The sequence below is a fragment of the Carcharodon carcharias genome, chromosome 11, assembly GCF_017639515.1.
Source record: "Carcharodon carcharias isolate sCarCar2 chromosome 11, sCarCar2.pri, whole genome shotgun sequence".
In the NCBI taxonomy this organism is placed as follows: domain Eukaryota; kingdom Metazoa; phylum Chordata; class Chondrichthyes; order Lamniformes; family Lamnidae; genus Carcharodon; species Carcharodon carcharias.
This window is the reverse complement of record NC_054477.1, coordinates 51,365,266-51,374,898: the sequence shown is the minus strand read 5'-3', so window position 1 is coordinate 51,374,898 and position 9,633 is coordinate 51,365,266. Positions and strand designations below refer to the sequence as shown.

General features: G+C 40.5%; 1 protein-coding gene across 2 annotated transcripts in view; it reads right to left on the bottom strand.

Annotated features, from left to right (window-relative positions):
• Positions 1–9,569, bottom strand: part of rnf6 (ring finger protein (C3H2C3 type) 6) — a 305,285-nt gene extending 295,716 nt beyond the window's left edge. The window contains exon 1 of one of the 2 annotated variants that reach the window (XM_041199839.1): positions 9,509–9,569. The gene's annotated coding sequence lies outside the window, so the exon portion shown is untranslated. The remainder of the gene's footprint in view (positions 1–9,508) is intronic. The other variant, XM_041199836.1, reaches the window with a different exon arrangement.
• Between the last annotated feature and the right edge of the window lie 64 nt (positions 9,570–9,633).

The window sequence follows — 9,633 nt, the reverse complement described above, 5'->3', positions numbered from 1 at the left end:
GAGCGCGAGGGAGAGAGAAAGAAAGAGCGCGAGGGAGAGAGAAAGAAAGAACGCGAGGGAGAGAGAAAGAAAGAGCGCGAGGGAGAGAGAAAGAAAGAGCGCGAGGGAGAGAGAAAGAAAGAGCGCGAGGGAGAGAGAAAGAAAGAGCGCGAGGGAGAGAGAAAGAAAGAGCGCGAGGGAGAGAGAAAGAAAGAGCGCGAGGGAGAGAGAAAGGAAGAGAGTGAGGGAGAGAGAAAGGAAGAGAGCGAGGGAGAGGAAGAAAGAGAGAGCGAGGGAGAGAAAGAAAGAGAGAGCGAGGGAGAGAAAGAGAGAGAGCAAGGGAGAGAAAGAAAGAGAGAGCGAGGGAGAGAAAGAAAGAGAGAGCGAGGGAGAGAAAGAAAGAGAGAGCGAGGGAGAGAAAGAAAGAGAGAGCGAGGGAGAGAAAGAAAGAGAGCGAGGGAGAGAAAGAAAGAGAGCGAGGGAGAGAAAGAAAGAGAGAGCGAGGGAGAGAAAGAAAGAGAGAGCGAGGGAGAGAAAGAGAGAGCGAGGGAGAGAAAGAAAGAGAGAGCGAGGGAGAGAAAGAAAGAGAGAGCGAGGGAGAGAAAGAAAGAGAGAGCGAGGGAGAGAAAGAAAGAGAGAGCGAGGGAGAGAAAGAAAGAGAGCGAGGGAGAGAAAGAAAGAGAGCGAGGGAGAGAAAGAAAGAGAGCGAGGGAGAGAAAGAAAGAGAGCGAGGGAGAGAAAGAAAGAGAGCGAGGGAGAGAAAGAAAGAGAGCGAGGCAGAGAAAGAAAGAGAGCGAGGGAGAGATAGAAAGAGAGCGAGGGAGAGATAGAAAGAGAGCGAGGGAGAGATAGAAAGAGAGCGAGGGAGAGATAGAAAGAGAGCGAGGGAGAGATAGAAAGAGAGCGAGGGAGAGATAGAAAGAGAGCGAGGGAGAGATAGAAAGAGAGCGAGGGAGAGATAGAAAGAGAGCGAGGGAGAGATAGAAAGAGAGCGAGGGAGAGATAGAAAGAGAGCGAGGGAGAGATAGAAAGAGAGCGAGGGAGAGAAAGAAAGAGAGCGAAGGAGAGAAAGAAAGAGAGCGAAGGAGAGAAAGAAAGAGCGAGGGAGAGAAAGAAAGAGCGAGGGAGAGAGGGAGCAAAAGCGAAAGAAAGAGAGCGAAAGCGAAAGAAAGAGAGCGAAAGTAAGAGAGCGAGAGAGAGAGAGCGAGAGAAAGAGAGTGCGAGAGAGAAAGAAAGAGAGAGCGAGAGAATGAAAGAGAGAGCGAGAGAATGAAAGAGAGAGCGAGAGAATGAAAGAGAGAGCGAGAGAGAGCGAGAAAGAAAGACAGCATGAGAGAAAGAAAGAGAGCGAAAGAGAGAGAGAGAGAGAGAGAGAGAGAAAGAGAGAGAGAGAGAAAGAGAGAGAGAGAGAGAGAAAGAGAGAGAGAGAGAGAAAGAGAGAGAAAGAGAGAGAAAGAGAGAGAAAGAGAGAGAAAGAGAGAGAAAGAGAGAGAAAGAGAGAGAAAGAGAGAGAAAGAGAACAAGAGAGAAAGAGAGCGCAAGAGAGAAAGAAAGAGAGAGAAAAAAGAGAAAAAGGAGATAAAGTGAGAGATGAGAGTGAATGAGAGAGGGATAGAAAGAAAGATTGAGTGTGAGAGAACATGCTTAACAAGTAGAAAATACTGACCATGTTAGAAATTTATTGGTGTGAAAGTTTGGAGAGAAAAAGACTCACGTTCATATAGCATATCTTCAGGAATATTCCATAGAACCAAACATTCAATGAATAACTTGTATCGTCACTATTGTCACAAAAGCAAAGGATCAGCCAATGCATCCATAACAATATTCCAATTTGATACTAACCAGTTATTCATTTTTGGCTGTGTTTAGCTGCAGGGAGAACATTGAGAAAACTCCACGGCTCTTCTTTGAATAGTGCCATTGGATCTTTGATGTTTACTAAGACCAGTAGGTAGGGTCTGCAGTTAACATCTTAATTCAAAATACATCATCTTTGACAACGCACTACTCTTCATCTTTGCACTGAAGCATTACATTAGCTTGTGTGTTCAAGTCTTGGAGCAGGGCTTGAATCCACAACTGCTAAGACCATGCAGTAGAATGAGTTTTATCACTAAGTTTCCTGTCCATGAGGTGTTAACAATAGAGACTACATTCTATCATTCATTTTCCAAGTCCTTGCTTGGTGTTTGGTCTCCCTTAGGCTTTGAAACGATATAAAACAAAGCAGCTGTTGGACAGTGAGCTGATATGGCCATTATAAAAAGCTCTAGCAGCGGGAACATTATTTCAGTTTTGATTTTAAGAGAAGGTTGAAAGATGAAAAGGTTGCAATTTCCTGTTATAAATGGAAGTGGAAGAGATTCTTTCACAGGAAACCCTGGAAGATCCTAAAGACTATTTGAAGTGCTCCAAATTAACGTGAGATTGATTAATAACCAGAACCCGATCTCACAAATTCTATAAATTGATATCACAGCTACCATAAGTACAACCTTCCACAACAGAAACTCAAGATTTTTTTTATTCATTCAGGGGATGTAGGCATCGCTGGCTAGGTCAGCATTAATTGTCCATCCACAGTTGCCTTTGTTGAGGGGGAATTTAAGAGTCAACCACACTGCTGGAGTCACTGCCAGACCAGGAAAGGATGGCAGATTTGCTTCCCTAAAGGACATTAGTGAACCATTTTTTTTAAACGAAAATCAACAATGGTTTCATGGTCATCATTAGACTTTTAATTCCAGATTTTTACTGAATTCAAATTCCACCATCTGCTGTGGCAGGATTCAAACCTGGAGTTTTCCCCTGTGTCTCTGGATTACTAGTCCAGCAACAATACCAATATGCCATCGCCTCCCCTTAGGAAGATTGCAGAGGCTAAAAGTACATCAACTTGTGCTAAATCAGAATTCCTAACTTGCAACGAGCAGCCCTCCTGGCTATTCCTCATTTGTCAGAGCAATGGCTGATGGAAGAGAAAAAAAAAAAATTTACATTTGCACAGCACCTTTCACAACCTCTGCACATCTCAAACCCTTCACAGCCAATGAAGTACCTTTGAAGCGTATTCACTGTTGTAATAAGTATGGCAATCAATTTGAACACAGCAAAGTCTAATAAACAAAGAGCAATGTAACAATAAATAAAATCTCTAAAATAGATTATCTGGTTAAGGATTAAATATTGGCCAGGATACTGTCATGGGAGGGGAGAAATTCTCCTATTCTATGAAATAGAGCCATGGGATATTTAACATCCACCTGAAGGGGCAGACAGGGCTTCGGTTTAATGTCTCATCCTAAAGACAGTGTGATTTGAGTATCCTAAGAGCCTGAGAAATAAGAGCAGTAGGGCATACAGCTCCTCAAGCCTGCTCCACCATTAAATATCATCTGCCTCAACTCTACTTTCCAACCCTATCACCATATTCCTGTCAGTTTAGATTTTCTACTCAAATCTCTAGAATAGGACTTCAATCCAAAGCCTTATGACTCAGAAGCAAGAGTGCTAGTAGCCATGACTGACACAGCAATAATTTCAAACACAGCCATAGCTTGAAGCTGATGAGAGGATCCGTCGAGAGAATCCATCCAGGTAAATAAAGCAAAAAACCTGGAACCAAAAATCTTGTGGAATGCCCGTTCTTTAAGCATGTGTCTCGGCTCTTGACAAGGGTAGTGCTGGATTGCTGCCCTGACAGGTTGCATTTCAATGCTTGGAATAGAAGCTGCTGCATCAGAATTTTCAGTGGTTGACATCATGAATTCAATAGATCTTAATTAAACCCATTGACTTGGGCATCTAGATTGGGGGATTGGGTAGGTGTGTGTAATATCACAATGTCAGTTTGCACAAGACTGAGCTTGTGTTAGGCAACTGCAAATCGTTTTCTCCAGACTTGCATTTCTGGCATCAACTGGTGTTACTCTAGCTCTCTCATCACGGTTGGATGAGACACGTAATCCAGTTCTGCAGGAACCTTGGTCTTCGCCCTTTTCTTGCCTGAAGCATCACTTTGTTTAGTTATGCTGAACACCAGCTGCTGTTGAGATGCCCCAGTGCTTGAATTTATCAGATGGATTTGTTTGTGCTTTCAGTTCCTCGTAATATTTTCCTGTGGAATAAAAAAGTCACTGGGTGACAGCCCCAGCAGGTAGTCAAAGAATCCCAAGGCCAACATGCCAAGTGAATAGAAAGGTACACACACCTCTGTGTTCTATTCTGACCATCAGTAATCATGAAGATCCTACTGCAATATGCACTTAATGCTTTTTTGGCTCACTGATATGGGTTTTAATGTTGACCATGTTTACATGATTTTTCCTTTCACAGAAGCTAATGGATTGTTAGCATCCTTGTGTGGCATTTAGTGTGCTCCACTTACCATCTTGAACAATGGCTAACTGATGGATAAGGTGGCAAGTGCTCCCAAGTGCAATATTACATTTCTCTATGGTTCAAGTATAAACTTAATTCGCCAAAAGCACTTGGCTGAAAATTTTACAAAAATATGACTGAGTTTTCCCTGAACCTTAAGACAGTCTCGGAGTCATAACGTGCCCTAAATATTTATTATGAGAGCAAAATCCAGTCTATTCCTTCCTGACAAGGTCAAAAGCCTTCTAACTACCCAATTGATACACCATCACAACTTGAAGAATTACCTTTAACAGCCAATGATATGAGATTTCATAATCATTTCAAATTCAACCAAATAGAGCCTTGAAATTTCACCAGGACTTCAAGTGTGGATAGAAATCACCAGGATGGACTGGAACACTAGCCATGCATGCCTCAACAGGATCCTATTCAACAACTTCAGATTGGCAGTTACAATGTGAGAGGTGACTCCTGACACTACTTCTTTGTGGCTTTCCCTCTTCCCCACTTGCCTAAAATAGTTATCAGGAATTGGTCATGATTGCTGAGGGAACCAGGCAATTGTGTGAAGTCTACTTCTTTTCAAAACTAACTCAGTAATCTTGTCCATCTGCACAACTTGCTCCATTTTCCAAACTCCATGCAAAGGAGGGCTGTTGCGTTCAGATGTCAACACCACAAAATGCCCTCTCCAAACCCTGAGATAGTTTGTTTGGGGTAATAGACTTGTTAACAATCCAGTCACATGTACAGAAGTGCCTTTTTGATCACAATGAACAAACGTTTGCTGCAAGGGCAAGGTTTCCAAGATAGTTATGCTTTAAGCTCTCTCTTTTAATTTAAGGTATAATGGAGCAGTGGAGAGGGACATGTGGTCTTCTACTAATTCTGCCTGATGATAAGCCTATATTACCTGCTTCCCATGGGGACTGGGGGCCCAGGTCAAGTCCTATACAAGCCCAAGTGCCAGCTTTCACACCTGAACATAAAGACAGGAGTACCTGGCCTGTCTTTGGGCAGACTTACAGACTCCCAGGCTGTCAGATTCAGAGGCTCGAGGGAGAGGAAAAAAGGGGGAAATGTAGAAGATTTGCTTTGGCATGGCCAGCAAATGAGTTGCCATAGTGGGCTTTGCCGCTCGAAATCTGTTGGAGAATCTCAGAAGATTGAGGGAAATGACTTTGAACAGACATTGGACATTATAACACAATGAAATGGGGAGCAGCATGCCTTTTTGAAGCGAGAGTAATGTTGGACTGGTTTCTGTAAAGAGTTCAGTTGTGTTAGCAAGTTAAGGGCGGGTGGGAATATCTTTTCAGTAGTTTATTGTATTGTAATGTTTAGTCAATCTTGATTTTCATTTGTTACAGTAAAAATCTTAAAACTTGAAATCTTGTGTGATCCTGAGTCAGTCACTGGGAATTCAAATCTTTTTAAAAGTTAGCAGTCTCTACAGAGATTGCAATACTTCAAACAACAAAAAATTGATTTAGGATCACTTTTGCACAATTGCACGCCCTTGCAGATAAACACAATCCATTAATCAGTGTACTCTTTCAATGTGCTTCTCTTTCATTTTAGTTACCATACTAGGATGCACATTAGAATAGAATACGCAGAAAACAGTTTCCAGCTTGTTTGTTGATGACAACAGATCAAAGGAAAGAAATCACTGACCATATCTAGTGTTACGACTGCCCTATTGGCAGTTGCACAGACCTGGCCCCTTCATCTGCAATATACTTACAATAAACCTCATCAGTCACTCCAACCTGGAAATCATCCACTGTTGAGACACCAGAATTTTCCCAACAGTGAAAAGCTGCCCTTTTGATAATGAAAGTAATTGGCCAGGACTAGCAAAAGACATGCCAATTCACAATTAGATAATAATTGCTGCACCATTCTGAACCCTGTGCTGACAACAAAAAGCTGCTGGAATGTGATCAAGAGAGCACTGCATCATCTTTGAAGCTGCAGGACTGACATATTGCTATCATGCATCAGAAAAAATGGACAGTCAAGAAATATTTTGTGACTCCATTCAGAAACATACATGGTCGCAAAGGTCCTCTAATGCTCAGCATCATGCAACTTCTAAGAAATGTATAAAGATCCTCAGATGCAAGGCCCCAATCCCTTGAAGGCTGTATTTTCCCAGATACAATTAATGAAACACACCCCAAATCCCACTACTGGTGAACAGGCCATTTGCTTTCTGGATCCAGAAGCACTTCAACTATTTAGCAATCATGAAATCTTAGGTAATGCTAATTGACTCTTCCATAAATTAATGTCAAAAAACTGATCCTGAAAAGGGAGAAAAAAAAACGACATTGGGCTTCTTACCATTCAAGGAAGTGACATTCCACCTGTCAAAAAAGAAAGCTCACTTTTGGAGAGAATTTTTACATTTCATGATACAAAGAATTTTTGTGGCAGTTCATCAATACTCTCTAATACACATGTTGAACTGGTCACTGTAATGTTTATGCTCATGACCAATATCCTTAAGATTTTATGGACCCGAGTTTCCACCCTGCTGCCAATCATATCTCTAAGTTGTTCAATTGAAATGCTGAGCAAAACTAAACCAATGTTCCCCTCCAGGATTTATTTTTGTAATAAAATTAGTTATGATATTGTACATGAAAAGACTACATCAAGGAACTATGGTAGATTACAACATCTATATTAGAAGCTTATACCTGCACACTTGTCAACTTTTTCCATCATAAATTCTTAATTCCACATTTATGATGGAAACTACCAAATATGCCTGCCCTGCTGCAATTATACTCTCTACCTTGATCCACAAAAGTGGGACTGCTGCATTACCATGGTAGGAGGAAGCAATTACAGCTTGTCCAAATTACATAAGGAGATTCCATTAGAAATGCATATAAAAGAACTTGTAATGGAAATAAATAAACAAAGACTTTAAAATGGAGGCTAAATGAGGTATGGTCCAATTCTCTCCCAGCCTCTAACCCCACTTCATCTAAAGATTACATTTAGTCTTCATTCACTACGCCCAACTTCGCAGGTGTTGCCAGATCTGCTTAAACATTCCCAGCATCTGCAGTACTGTCCTTTTGTTCCCCAGATCAATCATCCTAAAAATCACTTGTGATGTAGATTAGGGTTTTCATTTCTCAACAGCTACACTCAAATACAGAATGTGCTACCATTTTCTTCTTGTTATCAAGAACAGCAAAGGTGTCAAAGTAATCAGGTTCTCCCTGATTTTCCTCCTCTTTGCTATGCCTAAGGTATATTAACATCATAGCATGACAGATTGGAGTATTGTTTCATGGATTTTAGATATGAAAAAGTAATGCTACCAAGTAATGTGATCTATGTTTACTGGGGGTGAAAATTACAAATGATGGACATACAAATAATGCAGCTATGCTTATGTTTAATGAAAGCATTGGCATGGGTATATGATGTTTTAATTCAATTGCTTAGGGTACAATTGTTCTTCAGAAGATTTTAAAAGACCTTGCACTAATGTAAAACATCAGCAGACATTACAAAGAAACTAGACTGAATTAAGAGAAAGGAGCCGGGCAATGATGCACAAGCACTGACACACCAGCCTGATCATACTCAATGTCAAGAGGATATCAGGATTCAGAACAGCTAAAGGAAAATGGCAGTTCAGGATACAGAAGACTCCGTAATTTGCAAAGTCACTTGAAAATTTAAACATCTTAACCTGGAAATGTCATACAAATAGTGTTAAGGAGATCATACACATCTCTTTAGGAGTGCTCCCCAGAGCATTCCTTAGATGGAACCGCCAAGTCTGCTAATAAATTCAGAGACAAGTCAAACAAAGATTTGCAAAACCTGTGCACTGTCATCCAACAAAATGGCTGCTGGGTCACTATCACAAGGTACAGTAAATGCTTCTTAAAATGGTAAATTAAGTGGTGAGAATTTGCATTTGAAAGATAACTGTTAAGGTGCAATTTATATACTAGATTTTATAGTATTCAGATCAACAGATTTCCAACTTAAAGCAAATTCAATTTCTATCCTTTAACTCTCACAGCAAATTGTGCTGCTCTGTACCAAATGACACAATTAATCAAAACAAGCGAAAAGAAGAAATATATTTAAAATATTTGGAAATACTGTGGCAACATCCTAATTGAGAGGATTGGACATTATCAAACCGTTAAGAAGAAACTAGAATGGTTTATAGCAGTAATGTCACCCTAAAATTAGATTGCAGCCTTGAAATAATTCACCTATAATATTAATTGCTCACTGCAAATATAACATTTACGTTTTATATACTCATTGATTTCATTCTTCAATTATGATGGCACAGATGCCAATTTACTGAAGATTTGTTACATAAAATGCCGCAACATTGCAGAAAATTAACTAGAATATATAATCTATAGGTGATGGATTGCAAACTATTATCTGGGAGATATAATCTATAGGTGTTGGGAGAAAAATCTTTATGCAGCATATGTTGGATTGTCCTAGATTGTTCTGGATCAGGATAATAATGAGCATGGTTAGCCCATATACAAATATACTAACATACAGAACATCAGATGGCTAAAAAGTTGAAGAGATAGTTTTATTTTTTCACTATTAATGCATGGACACAAACCAATGGCACAACTGATGTTTGTAGAGTTCATTCTGTCACGATACGAAATGAAATCTTCGTCTCCCCGGTCAACTAAGTGGAGCGGAATTTAAGATAAAATAAAAACAAAATCTACAAGAAATATTAAAATGATGATCTAGAAAAGCTTTTTAAACCCAGTTTTAGGCCCCAACATCACAAGCCAAAATGCAACCTAACGTGATAGCAAGCGACAAGGGAACGATTGACATCCAAACTGACCATACGAAATTCAAATCATCTCTGACGCCATTTTCTGCGACACAACCCAACAAATCAACATTTAACCGGGGCGGGACTAGGCCATCACGTTAGACTGATCCGCAACGGATCCTTAAAAAAAAACAAACGGTTTAAATGGGACTGAAAAATAGAAGATTGGATAAATGAGCCGCCGATATTTTTGAAAAAAATATCGAACTTTGTACTTGACGTTAATAAAACCCCAAGTAGTCACACGGCGCCGAATGTGTTAGAGAAAGGCGATACCTCACAGTCGACGCTTCTTCGCTGCTGACACAGATTCGGCTTCACAGCTGCTGCTTCGACCATAAACTGGGCAGCAGCGCGTGCGCACGTATAACAGAGCGACGGCAGTAACGTAACCCTGGCTC